Below are 17011 nucleotides of genomic sequence, written 5' to 3' on the forward strand. Positions count from 1 at the left end.
AGCTCCTGTGAAAAGCAAGCAAAAAGGGCAGACTTTTTTTTCCTCCCGTGACACAACAGCACCTTTTCCGAAACACTGGAAAAAAAAAACACATTTAAACAAAAAAATATTGCAAAGTGCTCTTCTTTCAAGAATTGCTCAGTCTTTCTTTTTCACAGCATTGTTTTCCCCAAGTGGGGAAGTGCACCAGTCCTGGAGGTACTGCAATACCAAGTTGATGCGTGGAGTGGACAGAGCAAGCTCCCATTCCATCTCCCGGTTCCAAAAATCAATTTAATATATGGTCCCCAGATAGAGGACGTATCAGATATTAAACTGATAAGAACAGATACTACACTTGATCTTAGCCAAAAGGCCGAGAAGCGATGCTCACAAAAGCTTTGCCTGAAAGACTGCTGCTCGGCAGCTCCCCTGCTGACTCGGAGCAACGCTCTGCGGCAGAGCCCCAGATTCCTCGGCCAAGAATAGCATTTGCATGACCAGCATGCCCGGCGGTATGGTAAGCATATTTTGCATGGCTCCGCCCCAAGATTTCCATGGGTCCCACAGCGCCTGGTGCGAGACGGCCAGACACAGGCTGCAGAGCTCCACCCAGCCAAGCTGCAGCCCGGCCTGGCACTGGCCCCGTCACCTAGCGGCCGAAAGTCACCCTCAGCTGCCCAGGAGATGCTCCCCCAAGTGCGTCCCCCTCAGATAAGGCTTGGCCGTTCGGGGCCGTTCGGGGCCTTTCAGGGGTGAGGCAGGGCAAGGACAGTGTCCCCCATCTCCTCCTTGTGCTGCTGGCTGGCTGGCTGGCTCCTTTGCCTTGCTTTGCAGCTCCTGTGAAAAGCAAGCAAAAAGGGCAGACTTTTTTTTCCTCCCGTGACACAACAGCACCTTTTCCGAAACACTGGAAAAAAAAAACACATTTAAACAAAAAAATATTGCAAAGTGCTCTTCTTTCAAGAATTGCTCAGTCTTTCTTTTTCACAGCATTGTTTTCCCCAAGTGGGGAAGTGCACCAGTCCTGGAGGTACTGCAATACCAAGTTGATGCGTGGAGTGGACAGAGCAAGCTCCCATTCCATCTCCCGGTTCCAAAAATCAATTTAATATATGGTCCCCAGATAGAGGACGTATCAGATATTAAACTGATAAGAACAGATACTACACTTGATCTTAGCCAAAAGGCCGAGAAGCGATGCCCACAAAAGCTTTGCCTGAAAGACTGCTGCTCGGCAGCTCCCCTGCTGACTCGGAGCAACGCTCTGCGGCAGAGCCCCAGATTCCTCGGCCAAGAATAGCATTTGCATGACCAGCATGCCCGGCGGTATGGTAAGCATATTTTGCATGGCTCCGCCCCAAGATTTCCATGGGTCCCACAGCGCCTGGTGCGAGACGGCCAGACACAGGCTGCAGAGCTCCACCCAGAGAAGCTGCAGCCCGGCCTGGCACTGGCCCCGTCACCTAGCGGCCGAAAGTCACCCTCAGCTGCCCAGGAGATGCTCCCCCAAGTGCGTCCCCCTCAGATAAGGCTTGGCCGTTCGGGGCCGTTCGGGGCCTTTCAGGGGTGAGGCAGGGCAAGGACAGTGTCCCCCATCTCCTCCTTGTGCTGCTGGCTGGCTGGCTGGCTGGCTCCTTTGCCTTGCTTTGCAGCTCCTGTGAAAAGCAAGCAAAAAGGGCAGACTTTTTTTTCCTCCCGTGACACAACAGCACCTTTTCCGAAACACTGGAAAAAAAAAACACATTTAAACAAAAAAATATTGCAAAGTGCTCTTCTTTCAAGAATTGCTCAGTCTTTCTTTTTCACAGCATTGTTTTCCCCAAGTGGGGAAGTGCACCAGTCCTGGAGGTACTGCAATACCAAGTTGATGCGTGGAGTGGACAGAGCAAGCTCCCATTCCATCTCCCGGTTCCAAAAATCAATTTAATATATGGTCCCCAGATAGAGGACGTATCAGATATTAAACTGATAAGAACAGATACTACACTTGATCTTAGCCAAAAGGCCGAGAAGCGATGTCCACAAAAGCTTTGCCTGAAAGACTGCTGCTCGGCAGCTCCCCTGCTGACTCGGAGCAACGCTCTGCGGCAGAGCCCCAGATTCCTCGGCCAAGAATAGCATTTGCATGACCAGCATGCCCGGCGGTATGGTAAGCATATTTTGCATGGCTCCGCCCCAAGATTTCCATGGGTCCCACAGCGCCTGGTGCGAGACGGCCAGACACAGGCTGCAGAGCTCCACCCAGAGAAGCTGCAGCCCGGCCTGGCACTGGCCCCGTCACCTAGCGGCCGAAAGTCACCCTCAGCTGCCCAGGAGATGCTCCCCCAAGTGCGTCCCCCTCAGATAAGGCTTGGCCGTTCGGGGCCGTTCGGGGCCTTTCAGGGGTGAGGCAGGGCAAGGACAGTGTCCCCCATCTCCTCCTTGTGCTGCTGGCTGGCTGGCTGGCTGGCTCCTTTGCCTTGCTTTGCAGCTCCTGTGAAAAGCAAGCAAAAAGGGCAGACTTTTTTTTCCTCCCGTGACACAACAGCACCTTTTCCGAAACACTGGAAAAAAAAAACACATTTAAACAAAAAAATATTGCAAAGTGCTCTTCTTTCAAGAATTGCTCAGTCTTTCTTTTTCACAGCATTGTTTTCCCCAAGTGGGGAAGTGCACCAGTCCTGGAGGTACTGCAATACCAAGTTGATGCGTGGAGTGGACAGAGCAAGCTCCCATTCCATCTCCCGGTTCCAAAAATCAATTTAATATATGGTCCCCAGATAGAGGACGTATCAGATATTAAACTGATAAGAACAGATACTACACTTGATCTTAGCCAAAAGGCCGAGAAGCGATGCTCACAAAAGCTTTGCCTGAAAGACTGCTGCTCGGCAGCTCCCCTGCTGACTCGGAGCAACGCTCTGCGGCAGAGCCCCAGATTCCTCGGCCAAGAATAGCATTTGCATGACCAGCATGCCCGGCGGTATGGTAAGCATATTTTGCATGGCTCCGCCCCAAGATTTCCATGGGTCCCACAGCGCCTGGTGCGAGACGGCCAGACACAGGCTGCAGAGCTCCACCCAGAGAAGCTGCAGCCCGGCCTGGCACTGGCCCCGTCACCTAGCGGCCGAAAGTCACCCTCAGCTGCCCAGGAGATGCTCCCCCAAGTGCGTCCCCCTCAGATAAGGCTTGGCCGTTCGGGGCCGTTCGGGGCCTTTCAGGGGTGAGGCAGGGCAAGGACAGTGTCCCCCATCTCCTCCTTGTGCTGCTGGCTGGCTGGCTGGCTCCTTTGCCTTGCTTTGCAGCTCCTGTGAAAAGCAAGCAAAAAGGGCAGACTTTTTTTTCCTCCCGTGACACAACAGCACCTTTTCCGAAACACTGGAAAAAAAAAACACATTTAAACAAAAAAATATTGCAAAGTGCTCTTCTTTCAAGAATTGCTCAGTCTTTCTTTTTCACAGCATTGTTTTCCCCAAGTGGGGAAGTGCACCAGTCCTGGAGGTACTGCAATACCAAGTTGATGCGTGGAGTGGACAGAGCAAGCTCCCATTCCATCTCCCGGTTCCAAAAATCAATTTAATATATGGTCCCCAGATAGAGGACGTATCAGATATTAAACTGATAAGAACAGATACTACACTTGATCTTAGCCAAAAGGCCGAGAAGCGATGCCCACAAAAGCTTTGCCTGAAAGACTGCTGCTCGGCAGCTCCCCTGCTGACTCGGAGCAACGCTCTGCGGCAGAGCCCCAGATTCCTCGGCCAAGAATAGCATTTGCATGACCAGCATGCCCGGCGGTATGGTAAGCATATTTTGCATGGCTCCGCCCCAAGATTTCCATGGGTCCCACAGCGCCTGGTGCGAGACGGCCAGACACAGGCTGCAGAGCTCCACCCAGAGAAGCTGCAGCCCGGCCTGGCACTGGCCCCGTCACCTAGCGGCCGAAAGTCACCCTCAGCTGCCCAGGAGATGCTCCCCCAAGTGCGTCCCCCTCAGATAAGGCTTGGCCGTTCGGGGCCGTTCGGGGCCTTTCAGGGGTGAGGCAGGGCAAGGACAGTGTCCCCCATCTCCTCCTTGTGCTGCTGGCTGGCTGGCTGGCTCCTTTGCCTTGCTTTGCAGCTCCTGTGAAAAGCAAGCAAAAAGGGCAGACTTTTTTTTCCTCCCGTGACACAACAGCACCTTTTCCGAAACACTGGAAAAAAAAAACACATTTAAACAAAAAAATATTGCAAAGTGCTCTTCTTTCAAGAATTGCTCAGTCTTTCTTTTTCACAGCATTGTTTTCCCCAAGTGGGGAAGTGCACCAGTCCTGGAGGTACTGCAATACCAAGTTGATGCGTGGAGTGGACAGAGCAAGCTCCCATTCCATCTCCCGGTTCCAAAAATCAATTTAATATATGGTCCCCAGATAGAGGACGTATCAGATATTAAACTGATAAGAACAGATACTACACTTGATCTTAGCCAAAAGGCCGAGAAGCGATGCCCACAAAAGCTTTGCCTGAAAGACTGCTGCTCGGCAGCTCCCCTGCTGACTCGGAGCAACGCTCTGCGGCAGAGCCCCAGATTCCTCGGCCAAGAATAGCATTTGCATGACCAGCATGCCCGGCGGTATGGTAAGCATATTTTGCATGGCTCCGCCCCAAGATTTCCATGGGTCCCACAGCGCCTGGTGCGAGACGGCCAGACACAGGCTGCAGAGCACCACCCAGCCAAGCTGCAGCCCGGCCTGGCACTGGCCCCGTCACCTAGCGGCCGAAAGTCACCCTCAGCTGCCCAGGAGATGCTCCCCCAAGTGCGTCCCCCTCAGATAAGGCTTGGCCGTTCGGGGCCGTTCGGGGCCTTTCAGGGGTGAGGCAGGGCAAGGACAGTGTCCCCCATCTCCTCCTTGTGCTGCTGGCTGGCTGGCTGGCTGGCTCCTTTGCCTTGCTTTGCAGCTCCTGTGAAAAGCAAGCAAAAAGGGCAGACTTTTTTTTCCTCCCGTGACACAACAGCACCTTTTCCGAAACACTGGAAAAAAAAAACACATTTAAACAAAAAAATATTGCAAAGTGCTCTTCTTTCAAGAATTGCTCAGTCTTTCTTTTTCACAGCATTGTTTTCCCCAAGTGGGGAAGTGCACCAGTCCTGGAGGTACTGCAATACCAAGTTGATGCGTGGAGTGGACAGAGCAAGCTCCCATTCCATCTCCCGGTTCCAAAAATCAATTTAATATATGGTCCCCAGATAGAGGACGTATCAGATATTAAACTGATAAGAACAGATACTACACTTGATCTTAGCCAAAAGGCCGAGAAGCGATGCTCACAAAAGCTTTGCCTGAAAGACTGCTGCTCGGCAGCTCCCCTGCTGACTCGGAGCAACGCTCTGCGGCAGAGCCCCAGATTCCTCGGCCAAGAATAGCATTTGCATGACCAGCATGCCCGGCGGTATGGTAAGCATATTTTGCATGGCTCCGCCCCAAGATTTCCATGGGTCCCACAGCGCCTGGTGCGAGACGGCCAGACACAGGCTGCAGAGCTCCACCCAGCCAAGCTGCAGCCCGGCCTGGCACTGGCCCCGTCACCTAGCGGCCGAAAGTCACCCTCAGCTGCCCAGGAGATGCTCCCCCAAGTGCGTCCCCCTCAGATAAGGCTTGGCCGTTCGGGGCCGTTCGGGGCCTTTCAGGGGTGAGGCAGGGCAAGGACAGTGTCCCCCATCTCCTCCTTGTGCTGCTGGCTGGCTGGCTGGCTCCTTTGCCTTGCTTTGCAGCTCCTGTGAAAAGCAAGCAAAAAGGGCAGACTTTTTTTTCCTCCCGTGACACAACAGCACCTTTTCCGAAACACTGGAAAAAAAAAACACATTTAAACAAAAAAATATTGCAAAGTGCTCTTCTTTCAAGAATTGCTCAGTCTTTCTTTTTCACAGCATTGTTTTCCCCAAGTGGGGAAGTGCACCAGTCCTGGAGGTACTGCAATACCAAGTTGATGCGTGGAGTGGACAGAGCAAGCTCCCATTCCATCTCCCGGTTCCAAAAATCAATTTAATATATGGTCCCCAGATAGAGGACGTATCAGATATTAAACTGATAAGAACAGATACTACACTTGATCTTAGCCAAAAGGCCGAGAAGCGATGCCCACAAAAGCTTTGCCTGAAAGACTGCTGCTCGGCAGCTCCCCTGCTGACTCGGAGCAACGCTCTGCGGCAGAGCCCCAGATTCCTCGGCCAAGAATAGCATTTGCATGACCAGCATGCCCGGCGGTATGGTAAGCATATTTTGCATGGCTCCGCCCCAAGATTTCCATGGGTCCCACAGCGCCTGGTGCGAGACGGCCAGACACAGGCTGCAGAGCTCCACCCAGAGAAGCTGCAGCCCGGCCTGGCACTGGCCCCGTCACCTAGCGGCCGAAAGTCACCCTCAGCTGCCCAGGAGATGCTCCCCCAAGTGCGTCCCCCTCAGATAAGGCTTGGCCGTTCGGGGCCGTTCGGGGCCCTTCAGGGGTGAGGCAGGGCAAGGACAGTGTCCCCCATCTCCTCCTTGTGCTGCTGGCTGGCTGGCTGGCTCCTTTGCCTTGCTTTGCAGCTCCTGTGAAAAGCAAGCAAAAAGGGCAGACTTTTTTTTCCTCCCGTGACACAACAGCACCTTTTCCGAAACACTGGAAAAAAAAAACACATTTAAACAAAAAAATATTGCAAAGTGCTCTTCTTTCAAGAATTGCTCAGTCTTTCTTTTTCACAGCATTGTTTTCCCCAAGTGGGGAAGTGCACCAGTCCTGGAGGTACTGCAATACCAAGTTGATGCGTGGAGTGGACAGAGCAAGCTCCCATTCCATCTCCCGGTTCCAAAAATCAATTTAATATATGGTCCCCAGATAGAGGACGTATCAGATATTAAACTGATAAGAACAGATACTACACTTGATCTTAGCCAAAAGGCCGAGAAGCGATGTCCACAAAAGCTTTGCCTGAAAGACTGCTGCTCGGCAGCTCCCCTGCTGACTCGGAGCAACGCTCTGCGGCAGAGCCCCAGATTCCTCGGCCAAGAATAGCATTTGCATGACCAGCATGCCCGGCGGTATGGTAAGCATATTTTGCATGGCTCCGCCCCAAGATTTCCATGGGTCCCACAGCGCCTGGTGCGAGACGGCCAGACACAGGCTGCAGAGCTCCACCCAGAGAAGCTGCAGCCCGGCCTGGCACTGGCCCCGTCACCTAGCGGCCGAAAGTCACCCTCAGCTGCCCAGGAGATGCTCCCCCAAGTGCGTCCCCCTCAGATAAGGCTTGGCCGTTCGGGGCCGTTCGGGGCCTTTCAGGGGTGAGGCAGGGCAAGGACAGTGTCCCCCATCTCCTCCTTGTGCTGCTGGCTGGCTGGCTGGCTGGCTCCTTTGCCTTGCTTTGCAGCTCCTGTGAAAAGCAAGCAAAAAGGGCAGACTTTTTTTTCCTCCCGTGACACAACAGCACCTTTTCCGAAACACTGGAAAAAAAAAACACATTTAAACAAAAAAATATTGCAAAGTGCTCTTCTTTCAAGAATTGCTCAGTCTTTCTTTTTCACAGCATTGTTTTCCCCAAGTGGGGAAGTGCACCAGTCCTGGAGGTACTGCAATACCAAGTTGATGCGTGGAGTGGACAGAGCAAGCTCCCATTCCATCTCCCGGTTCCAAAAATCAATTTAATATATGGTCCCCAGATAGAGGACGTATCAGATATTAAACTGATAAGAACAGATACTACACTTGATCTTAGCCAAAAGGCCGAGAAGCGATGCCCACAAAAGCTTTGCCTGAAAGACTGCTGCTCGGCAGCTCCCCTGCTGACTCGGAGCAACGCTCTGCGGCAGAGCCCCAGATTCCTCGGCCAAGAATAGCATTTGCATGACCAGCATGCCCGGCGGTATGGTAAGCATATTTTGCATGGCTCCGCCCCAAGATTTCCATGGGTCCCACAGCGCCTGGTGCGAGACGGCCAGACACAGGCTGCAGAGCTCCACCCAGAGAAGCTGCAGCCCGGCCTGGCACTGGCCCCGTCACCTAGCGGCCGAAAGTCACCCTCAGCTGCCCAGGAGATGCTCCCCCAAGTGCGTCCCCCTCAGATAAGGCTTGGCCGTTCGGGGCCGTTCGGGGCCTTTCAGGGGTGAGGCAGGGCAAGGACAGTGTCCCCCATCTCCTCCTTGTGCTGCTGGCTGGCTGGCTGGCTGGCTCCTTTGCCTTGCTTTGCAGCTCCTGTGAAAAGCAAGCAAAAAGGGCAGACTTTTTTTTCCTCCCGTGACACAACAGCACCTTTTCCGAAACACTGGAAAAAAAAAACACATTTAAACAAAAAAATATTGCAAAGTGCTCTTCTTTCAAGAATTGCTCAGTCTTTCTTTTTCACAGCATTGTTTTCCCCAAGTGGGGAAGTGCACCAGTCCTGGAGGTACTGCAATACCAAGTTGATGCGTGGAGTGGACAGAGCAAGCTCCCATTCCATCTCCCGGTTCCAAAAATCAATTTAATATATGGTCCCCAGATAGAGGACGTATCAGATATTAAACTGATAAGAACAGATACTACACTTGATCTTAGCCAAAAGGCCGAGAAGCGATGCCCACAAAAGCTTTGCCTGAAAGACTGCTGCTCGGCAGCTCCCCTGCTGACTCGGAGCAACGCTCTGCGGCAGAGCCCCAGATTCCTCGGCCAAGAATAGCATTTGCATGACCAGCATGCCCGGCGGTATGGTAAGCATATTTTGCATGGCTCCGCCCCAAGATTTCCATGGGTCCCACAGCGCCTGGTGCGAGACGGCCAGACACAGGCTGCAGAGCTCCACCCAGAGAAGCTGCAGCCCGGCCTGGCACTGGCCCCGTCACCTAGCGGCCGAAAGTCACCCTCAGCTGCCCAGGAGATGCTCCCCCAAGTGCGTCCCCCTCAGATAAGGCTTGGCCGTTCGGGGCCGTTCGGGGCCTTTCAGGGGTGAGGCAGGGCAAGGACAGTGTCCCCCATCTCCTCCTTGTGCTGCTGGCTGGCTGGCTGGCTCCTTTGCCTTGCTTTGCAGCTCCTGTGAAAAGCAAGCAAAAAGGGCAGACTTTTTTTTCCTCCCGTGACACAACAGCACCTTTTCCGAAACACTGGAAAAAAAAAACACATTTAAACAAAAAAATATTGCAAAGTGCTCTTCTTTCAAGAATTGCTCAGTCTTTCTTTTTCACAGCATTGTTTTCCCCAAGTGGGGAAGTGCACCAGTCCTGGAGGTACTGCAATACCAAGTTGATGCGTGGAGTGGACAGAGCAAGCTCCCATTCCATCTCCCGGTTCCAAAAATCAATTTAATATATGGTCCCCAGATAGAGGACGTATCAGATATTAAACTGATAAGAACAGATACTACACTTGATCTTAGCCAAAAGGCCGAGAAGCGATGCTCACAAAAGCTTTGCCTGAAAGACTGCTGCTCGGCAGCTCCCCTGCTGACTCGGAGCAACGCTCTGCGGCAGAGCCCCAGATTCCTCGGCCAAGAATAGCATTTGCATGACCAGCATGCCCGGCGGTATGGTAAGCATATTTTGCATGGCTCCGCCCCAAGATTTCCATGGGTCCCACAGCGCCTGGTGCGAGACGGCCAGACACAGGCTGCAGAGCTCCACCCAGCCAAGCTGCAGCCCGGCCTGGCACTGGCCCCGTCACCTAGCGGCCGAAAGTCACCCTCAGCTGCCCAGGAGATGCTCCCCCAAGTGCGTCCCCCTCAGATAAGGCTTGGCCGTTCGGGGCCGTTCGGGGCCTTTCAGGGGTGAGGCAGGGCAAGGACAGTGTCCCCCATCTCCTCCTTGTGCTGCTGGCTGGCTGGCTGGCTGGCTCCTTTGCCTTGCTTTGCAGCTCCTGTGAAAAGCAAGCAAAAAGGGCAGACTTTTTTTTCCTCCCGTGACACAACAGCACCTTTTCCGAAACACTGGAAAAAAAAAACACATTTAAACAAAAAAATATTGCAAAGTGCTCTTCTTTCAAGAATTGCTCAGTCTTTCTTTTTCACAGCATTGTTTTCCCCAAGTGGGGAAGTGCACCAGTCCTGGAGGTACTGCAATACCAAGTTGATGCGTGGAGTGGACAGAGCAAGCTCCCATTCCATCTCCCGGTTCCAAAAATCAATTTAATATATGGTCCCCAGATAGAGGACGTATCAGATATTAAACTGATAAGAACAGATACTACACTTGATCTTAGCCAAAAGGCCGAGAAGCGATGCCCACAAAAGCTTTGCCTGAAAGACTGCTGCTCGGCAGCTCCCCTGCTGACTCGGAGCAACGCTCTGCGGCAGAGCCCCAGATTCCTCGGCCAAGAATAGCATTTGCATGACCAGCATGCCCGGCGGTATGGTAAGCATATTTTGCATGGCTCCGCCCCAAGATTTCCATGGGTCCCACAGCGCCTGGTGCGAGACGGCCAGACACAGGCTGCAGAGCTCCACCCAGAGAAGCTGCAGCCCGGCCTGGCACTGGCCCCGTCACCTAGCGGCCGAAAGTCACCCTCAGCTGCCCAGGAGATGCTCCCCCAAGTGCGTCCCCCTCAGATAAGGCTTGGCCGTTCGGGGCCGTTCGGGGCCTTTCAGGGGTGAGGCAGGGCAAGGACAGTGTCCCCCATCTCCTCCTTGTGCTGCTGGCTGGCTGGCTGGCTCCTTTGCCTTGCTTTGCAGCTCCTGTGAAAAGCAAGCAAAAAGGGCAGACTTTTTTTTCCTCCCGTGACACAACAGCACCTTTTCCGAAACACTGGAAAAAAAAAACACATTTAAACAAAAAAATATTGCAAAGTGCTCTTCTTTCAAGAATTGCTCAGTCTTTCTTTTTCACAGCATTGTTTTCCCCAAGTGGGGAAGTGCACCAGTCCTGGAGGTACTGCAATACCAAGTTGATGCGTGGAGTGGACAGAGCAAGCTCCCATTCCATCTCCCGGTTCCAAAAATCAATTTAATATATGGTCCCCAGATAGAGGACGTATCAGATATTAAACTGATAAGAACAGATACTACACTTGATCTTAGCCAAAAGGCCGAGAAGCGATGCCCACAAAAGCTTTGCCTGAAAGACTGCTGCTCGGCAGCTCCCCTGCTGACTCGGAGCAACGCTCTGCGGCAGAGCCCCAGATTCCTCGGCCAAGAATAGCATTTGCATGACCAGCATGCCCGGCGGTATGGTAAGCATATTTTGCATGGCTCCGCCCCAAGATTTCCATGGGTCCCACAGCGCCTGGTGCGAGACGGCCAGACACAGGCTGCAGAGCTCCACCCAGAGAAGCTGCAGCCCGGCCTGGCACTGGCCCCGTCACCTAGCGGCCGAAAGTCACCCTCAGCTGCCCAGGAGATGCTCCCCCAAGTGCGTCCCCCTCAGATAAGGCTTGGCCGTTCGGGGCCGTTCGGGGCCTTTCAGGGGTGAGGCAGGGCAAGGACAGTGTCCCCCATCTCCTCCTTGTGCTGCTGGCTGGCTGGCTGGCTCCTTTGCCTTGCTTTGCAGCTCCTGTGAAAAGCAAGCAAAAAGGGCAGACTTTTTTTTCCTCCCGTGACACAACAGCACCTTTTCCGAAACACTGGAAAAAAAAAACACATTTAAACAAAAAAATATTGCAAAGTGCTCTTCTTTCAAGAATTGCTCAGTCTTTCTTTTTCACAGCATTGTTTTCCCCAAGTGGGGAAGTGCACCAGTCCTGGAGGTACTGCAATACCAAGTTGATGCGTGGAGTGGACAGAGCAAGCTCCCATTCCATCTCCCGGTTCCAAAAATCAATTTAATATATGGTCCCCAGATAGAGGACGTATCAGATATTAAACTGATAAGAACAGATACTACACTTGATCTTAGCCAAAAGGCCGAGAAGCGATGCCCACAAAAGCTTTGCCTGAAAGACTGCTGCTCGGCAGCTCCCCTGCTGACTCGGAGCAACGCTCTGCGGCAGAGCCCCAGATTCCTCGGCCAAGAATAGCATTTGCATGACCAGCATGCCCGGCGGTATGGTAAGCATATTTTGCATGGCTCCGCCCCAAGATTTCCATGGGTCCCACAGCGCCTGGTGCGAGACGGCCAGACACAGGCTGCAGAGCTCCACCCAGAGAAGCTGCAGCCCGGCCTGGCACTGGCCCCGTCACCTAGCGGCCGAAAGTCACCCTCAGCTGCCCAGGAGATGCTCCCCCAAGTGCGTCCCCCTCAGATAAGGCTTGGCCGTTCGGGGCCGTTCGGGGCCTTTCAGGGGTGAGGCAGGGCAAGGACAGTGTCCCCCATCTCCTCCTTGTGCTGCTGGCTGGCTGGCTGGCTGGCTCCTTTGCCTTGCTTTGCAGCTCCTGTGAAAAGCAAGCAAAAAGGGCAGACTTTTTTTTCCTCCCGTGACACAACAGCACCTTTTCCGAAACACTGGAAAAAAAAAACACATTTAAACAAAAAAATATTGCAAAGTGCTCTTCTTTCAAGAATTGCTCAGTCTTTCTTTTTCACAGCATTGTTTTCCCCAAGTGGGGAAGTGCACCAGTCCTGGAGGTACTGCAATACCAAGTTGATGCGTGGAGTGGACAGAGCAAGCTCCCATTCCATCTCCCGGTTCCAAAAATCAATTTAATATATGGTCCCCAGATAGAGGACGTATCAGATATTAAACTGATAAGAACAGATACTACACTTGATCTTAGCCAAAAGGCCGAGAAGCGATGCCCACAAAAGCTTTGCCTGAAAGACTGCTGCTCGGCAGCTCCCCTGCTGACTCGGAGCAACGCTCTGCGGCAGAGCCCCAGATTCCTCGGCCAAGAATAGCATTTGCATGACCAGCATGCCCGGCGGTATGGTAAGCATATTTTGCATGGCTCCGCCCCAAGATTTCCATGGGTCCCACAGCGCCTGGTGCGAGACGGCCAGACACAGGCTGCAGAGCTCCACCCAGAGAAGCTGCAGCCCGGCCTGGCACTGGCCCCGTCACCTAGCGGCCGAAAGTCACCCTCAGCTGCCCAGGAGATGCTCCCCCAAGTGCGTCCCCCTCAGATAAGGCTTGGCCGTTCGGGGCCGTTCGGGGCCTTTCAGGGGTGAGGCAGGGCAAGGACAGTGTCCCCCATCTCCTCCTTGTGCTGCTGGCTGGCTGGCTGGCTCCTTTGCCTTGCTTTGCAGCTCCTGTGAAAAGCAAGCAAAAAGGGCAGACTTTTTTTTCCTCCCGTGACACAACAGCACCTTTTCCGAAACACTGGAAAAAAAAAACACATTTAAACAAAAAAATATTGCAAAGTGCTCTTCTTTCAAGAATTGCTCAGTCTTTCTTTTTCACAGCATTGTTTTCCCCAAGTGGGGAAGTGCACCAGTCCTGGAGGTACTGCAATACCAAGTTGATGCGTGGAGTGGACAGAGCAAGCTCCCATTCCATCTCCCGGTTCCAAAAATCAATTTAATATATGGTCCCCAGATAGAGGACGTATCAGATATTAAACTGATAAGAACAGATACTACACTTGATCTTAGCCAAAAGGCCGAGAAGCGATGCTCACAAAAGCTTTGCCTGAAAGACTGCTGCTCGGCAGCTCCCCTGCTGACTCGGAGCAACGCTCTGCGGCAGAGCCCCAGATTCCTCGGCCAAGAATAGCATTTGCATGACCAGCATGCCCGGCGGTATGGTAAGCATATTTTGCATGGCTCCGCCCCAAGATTTCCATGGGTCCCACAGCGCCTGGTGCGAGACGGCCAGACACAGGCTGCAGAGCTCCACCCAGCCAAGCTGCAGCCCGGCCTGGCACTGGCCCCGTCACCTAGCGGCCGAAAGTCACCCTCAGCTGCCCAGGAGATGCTCCCCCAAGTGCGTCCCCCTCAGATAAGGCTTGGCCGTTCGGGGCCGTTCGGGGCCTTTCAGGGGTGAGGCAGGGCAAGGACAGTGTCCCCCATCTCCTCCTTGTGCTGCTGGCTGGCTGGCTGGCTGGCTCCTTTGCCTTGCTTTGCAGCTCCTGTGAAAAGCAAGCAAAAAGGGCAGACTTTTTTTTCCTCCCGTGACACAACAGCACCTTTTCCGAAACACTGGAAAAAAAAAACACATTTAAACAAAAAAATATTGCAAAGTGCTCTTCTTTCAAGAATTGCTCAGTCTTTCTTTTTCACAGCATTGTTTTCCCCAAGTGGGGAAGTGCACCAGTCCTGGAGGTACTGCAATACCAAGTTGATGCGTGGAGTGGACAGAGCAAGCTCCCATTCCATCTCCCGGTTCCAAAAATCAATTTAATATATGGTCCCCAGATAGAGGACGTATCAGATATTAAACTGATAAGAACAGATACTACACTTGATCTTAGCCAAAAGGCCGAGAAGCGATGCCCACAAAAGCTTTGCCTGAAAGACTGCTGCTCGGCAGCTCCCCTGCTGACTCGGAGCAACGCTCTGCGGCAGAGCCCCAGATTCCTCGGCCAAGAATAGCATTTGCATGACCAGCATGCCCGGCGGTATGGTAAGCATATTTTGCATGGCTCCGCCCCAAGATTTCCATGGGTCCCACAGCGCCTGGTGCGAGACGGCCAGACACAGGCTGCAGAGCTCCACCCAGAGAAGCTGCAGCCCGGCCTGGCACTGGCCCCGTCACCTAGCGGCCGAAAGTCACCCTCAGCTGCCCAGGAGATGCTCCCCCAAGTGCGTCCCCCTCAGATAAGGCTTGGCCGTTCGGGGCCGTTCGGGGCCTTTCAGGGGTGAGGCAGGGCAAGGACAGTGTCCCCCATCTCCTCCTTGTGCTGCTGGCTGGCTGGCTGGCTCCTTTGCCTTGCTTTGCAGCTCCTGTGAAAAGCAAGCAAAAAGGGCAGACTTTTTTTTCCTCCCGTGACACAACAGCACCTTTTCCGAAACACTGGAAAAAAAAAACACATTTAAACAAAAAAATATTGCAAAGTGCTCTTCTTTCAAGAATTGCTCAGTCTTTCTTTTTCACAGCATTGTTTTCCCCAAGTGGGGAAGTGCACCAGTCCTGGAGGTACTGCAATACCAAGTTGATGCGTGGAGTGGACAGAGCAAGCTCCCATTCCATCTCCCGGTTCCAAAAATCAATTTAATATATGGTCCCCAGATAGAGGACGTATCAGATATTAAACTGATAAGAACAGATACTACACTTGATCTTAGCCAAAAGGCCGAGAAGCGATGCCCACAAAAGCTTTGCCTGAAAGACTGCTGCTCGGCAGCTCCCCTGCTGACTCGGAGCAACGCTCTGCGGCAGAGCCCCAGATTCCTCGGCCAAGAATAGCATTTGCATGACCAGCATGCCCGGCGGTATGGTAAGCATATTTTGCATGGCTCCGCCCCAAGATTTCCATGGGTCCCACAGCGCCTGGTGCGAGACGGCCAGACACAGGCTGCAGAGCTCCACCCAGAGAAGCTGCAGCCCGGCCTGGCACTGGCCCCGTCACCTAGCGGCCGAAAGTCACCCTCAGCTGCCCAGGAGATGCTCCCCCAAGTGCGTCCCCCTCAGATAAGGCTTGGCCGTTCGGGGCCGTTCGGGGCCTTTCAGGGGTGAGGCAGGGCAAGGACAGTGTCCCCCATCTCCTCCTTGTGCTGCTGGCTGGCTGGCTGGCTCCTTTGCCTTGCTTTGCAGCTCCTGTGAAAAGCAAGCAAAAAGGGCAGACTTTTTTTTCCTCCCGTGACACAACAGCACCTTTTCCGAAACACTGGAAAAAAAAAACACATTTAAACAAAAAAATATTGCAAAGTGCTCTTCTTTCAAGAATTGCTCAGTCTTTCTTTTTCACAGCATTGTTTTCCCCAAGTGGGGAAGTGCACCAGTCCTGGAGGTACTGCAATACCAAGTTGATGCGTGGAGTGGACAGAGCAAGCTCCCATTCCATCTCCCGGTTCCAAAAATCAATTTAATATATGGTCCCCAGATAGAGGACGTATCAGATATTAAACTGATAAGAACAGATACTACACTTGATCTTAGCCAAAAGGCCGAGAAGCGATGCCCACAAAAGCTTTGCCTGAAAGACTGCTGCTCGGCAGCTCCCCTGCTGACTCGGAGCAACGCTCTGCGGCAGAGCCCCAGATTCCTCGGCCAAGAATAGCATTTGCATGACCAGCATGCCCGGCGGTATGGTAAGCATATTTTGCATGGCTCCGCCCCAAGATTTCCATGGGTCCCACAGCGCCTGGTGCGAGACGGCCAGACACAGGCTGCAGAGCTCCACCCAGAGAAGCTGCAGCCCGGCCTGGCACTGGCCCCGTCACCTAGCGGCCGAAAGTCACCCTCAGCTGCCCAGGAGATGCTCCCCCAAGTGCGTCCCCCTCAGATAAGGCTTGGCCGTTCGGGGCCGTTCGGGGCCTTTCAGGGGTGAGGCAGGGCAAGGACAGTGTCCCCCATCTCCTCCTTGTGCTGCTGGCTGGCTGGCTGGCTGGCTCCTTTGCCTTGCTTTGCAGCTCCTGTGAAAAGCAAGCAAAAAGGGCAGACTTTTTTTTCCTCCCGTGACACAACAGCACCTTTTCCGAAACACTGGAAAAAAAAAACACATTTAAACAAAAAAATATTGCAAAGTGCTCTTCTTTCAAGAATTGCTCAGTCTTTCTTTTTCACAGCATTGTTTTCCCCAAGTGGGGAAGTGCACCAGTCCTGGAGGTACTGCAATACCAAGTTGATGCGTGGAGTGGACAGAGCAAGCTCCCATTCCATCTCCCGGTTCCAAAAATCAATTTAATATATGGTCCCCAGATAGAGGACGTATCAGATATTAAACTGATAAGAACAGATACTACACTTGATCTTAGCCAAAAGGCCGAGAAGCGATGCCCACAAAAGCTTTGCCTGAAAGACTGCTGCTCGGCAGCTCCCCTGCTGACTCGGAGCAACGCTCTGCGGCAGAGCCCCAGATTCCTCGGCCAAGAATAGCATTTGCATGACCAGCATGCCCGGCGGTATGGTAAGCATATTTTGCATGGCTCCGCCCCAAGATTTCCATGGGTCCCACAGCGCCTGGTGCGAGACGGCCAGACACAGGCTGCAGAGCTCCACCCAGAGAAGCTGCAGCCCGGCCTGGCACTGGCCCCGTCACCTAGCGGCCGAAAGTCACCCTCAGCTGCCCAGGAGATGCTCCCCCAAGTGCGTCCCCCTCAGAT

The 17011-nt window shown here is 53.2% G+C and overlaps 21 non-coding genes across 21 annotated transcripts; all 21 read right to left on the minus strand.

Moving 5' to 3' along the window:
* Positions 1 to 176: 176 nt before the first annotated feature.
* LOC138554477 (U2 spliceosomal RNA) lies at positions 177 to 367 on the minus strand. Its single transcript, XR_011297478.1, has one exon. It is a non-coding gene; the product is annotated as a U2 spliceosomal RNA (small nuclear RNA).
* Positions 368 to 990: 623 nt separating this feature from the next.
* LOC138554478 (U2 spliceosomal RNA) lies at positions 991 to 1181 on the minus strand. Its single transcript, XR_011297479.1, has one exon. It is a non-coding gene; the product is annotated as a U2 spliceosomal RNA (small nuclear RNA).
* A 627-nt stretch (positions 1182 to 1808) lies between these two features.
* On the minus strand, positions 1809 to 1999 carry LOC138554479 (U2 spliceosomal RNA). Its single transcript, XR_011297480.1, has one exon. It is a non-coding gene; the product is annotated as a U2 spliceosomal RNA (small nuclear RNA).
* A 627-nt stretch (positions 2000 to 2626) lies between these two features.
* LOC138554480 (U2 spliceosomal RNA) lies at positions 2627 to 2817 on the minus strand. The gene has a single exon (XR_011297481.1). It is a non-coding gene; the product is annotated as a U2 spliceosomal RNA (small nuclear RNA).
* Positions 2818 to 3440: 623 nt separating this feature from the next.
* Positions 3441 to 3631, minus strand: LOC138554481 (U2 spliceosomal RNA). Its single transcript, XR_011297482.1, has one exon. It is a non-coding gene; the product is annotated as a U2 spliceosomal RNA (small nuclear RNA).
* Positions 3632 to 4254: 623 nt separating this feature from the next.
* LOC138554482 (U2 spliceosomal RNA) lies at positions 4255 to 4445 on the minus strand. The gene has a single exon (XR_011297483.1). It is a non-coding gene; the product is annotated as a U2 spliceosomal RNA (small nuclear RNA).
* A 627-nt stretch (positions 4446 to 5072) lies between these two features.
* Positions 5073 to 5263, minus strand: LOC138554483 (U2 spliceosomal RNA). Its single transcript, XR_011297484.1, has one exon. It is a non-coding gene; the product is annotated as a U2 spliceosomal RNA (small nuclear RNA).
* A 623-nt stretch (positions 5264 to 5886) lies between these two features.
* LOC138554484 (U2 spliceosomal RNA) lies at positions 5887 to 6077 on the minus strand. The gene has a single exon (XR_011297485.1). It is a non-coding gene; the product is annotated as a U2 spliceosomal RNA (small nuclear RNA).
* Positions 6078 to 6700: 623 nt separating this feature from the next.
* LOC138554485 (U2 spliceosomal RNA) lies at positions 6701 to 6891 on the minus strand. Its single transcript, XR_011297486.1, has one exon. It is a non-coding gene; the product is annotated as a U2 spliceosomal RNA (small nuclear RNA).
* A 627-nt stretch (positions 6892 to 7518) lies between these two features.
* LOC138554486 (U2 spliceosomal RNA) lies at positions 7519 to 7709 on the minus strand. Its single transcript, XR_011297487.1, has one exon. It is a non-coding gene; the product is annotated as a U2 spliceosomal RNA (small nuclear RNA).
* A 627-nt stretch (positions 7710 to 8336) lies between these two features.
* LOC138554488 (U2 spliceosomal RNA) lies at positions 8337 to 8527 on the minus strand. The gene has a single exon (XR_011297489.1). It is a non-coding gene; the product is annotated as a U2 spliceosomal RNA (small nuclear RNA).
* Positions 8528 to 9150: 623 nt separating this feature from the next.
* On the minus strand, positions 9151 to 9341 carry LOC138554489 (U2 spliceosomal RNA). The gene has a single exon (XR_011297490.1). It is a non-coding gene; the product is annotated as a U2 spliceosomal RNA (small nuclear RNA).
* Positions 9342 to 9968: 627 nt separating this feature from the next.
* LOC138554490 (U2 spliceosomal RNA) lies at positions 9969 to 10159 on the minus strand. The gene has a single exon (XR_011297491.1). It is a non-coding gene; the product is annotated as a U2 spliceosomal RNA (small nuclear RNA).
* Positions 10160 to 10782: 623 nt separating this feature from the next.
* On the minus strand, positions 10783 to 10973 carry LOC138554491 (U2 spliceosomal RNA). Its single transcript, XR_011297492.1, has one exon. It is a non-coding gene; the product is annotated as a U2 spliceosomal RNA (small nuclear RNA).
* Positions 10974 to 11596: 623 nt separating this feature from the next.
* Positions 11597 to 11787, minus strand: LOC138554492 (U2 spliceosomal RNA). Its single transcript, XR_011297493.1, has one exon. It is a non-coding gene; the product is annotated as a U2 spliceosomal RNA (small nuclear RNA).
* Positions 11788 to 12414: 627 nt separating this feature from the next.
* LOC138554493 (U2 spliceosomal RNA) lies at positions 12415 to 12605 on the minus strand. The gene has a single exon (XR_011297494.1). It is a non-coding gene; the product is annotated as a U2 spliceosomal RNA (small nuclear RNA).
* A 623-nt stretch (positions 12606 to 13228) lies between these two features.
* Positions 13229 to 13419, minus strand: LOC138554494 (U2 spliceosomal RNA). The gene has a single exon (XR_011297495.1). It is a non-coding gene; the product is annotated as a U2 spliceosomal RNA (small nuclear RNA).
* A 627-nt stretch (positions 13420 to 14046) lies between these two features.
* On the minus strand, positions 14047 to 14237 carry LOC138554495 (U2 spliceosomal RNA). Its single transcript, XR_011297496.1, has one exon. It is a non-coding gene; the product is annotated as a U2 spliceosomal RNA (small nuclear RNA).
* A 623-nt stretch (positions 14238 to 14860) lies between these two features.
* On the minus strand, positions 14861 to 15051 carry LOC138554496 (U2 spliceosomal RNA). The gene has a single exon (XR_011297497.1). It is a non-coding gene; the product is annotated as a U2 spliceosomal RNA (small nuclear RNA).
* A 623-nt stretch (positions 15052 to 15674) lies between these two features.
* On the minus strand, positions 15675 to 15865 carry LOC138554497 (U2 spliceosomal RNA). Its single transcript, XR_011297498.1, has one exon. It is a non-coding gene; the product is annotated as a U2 spliceosomal RNA (small nuclear RNA).
* Positions 15866 to 16492: 627 nt separating this feature from the next.
* On the minus strand, positions 16493 to 16683 carry LOC138554499 (U2 spliceosomal RNA). Its single transcript, XR_011297500.1, has one exon. It is a non-coding gene; the product is annotated as a U2 spliceosomal RNA (small nuclear RNA).
* Positions 16684 to 17011: the final 328 nt, after the last annotated feature.

This window comes from Ambystoma mexicanum, unplaced genomic scaffold (assembly GCF_040938575.1).
Source record: "Ambystoma mexicanum isolate Mex_15411 unplaced genomic scaffold, UKY_AmexF1_1 Mex_scaf163, whole genome shotgun sequence".
Classification (NCBI taxonomy): Eukaryota; Metazoa; Chordata; class Amphibia; order Caudata; family Ambystomatidae; genus Ambystoma; species Ambystoma mexicanum.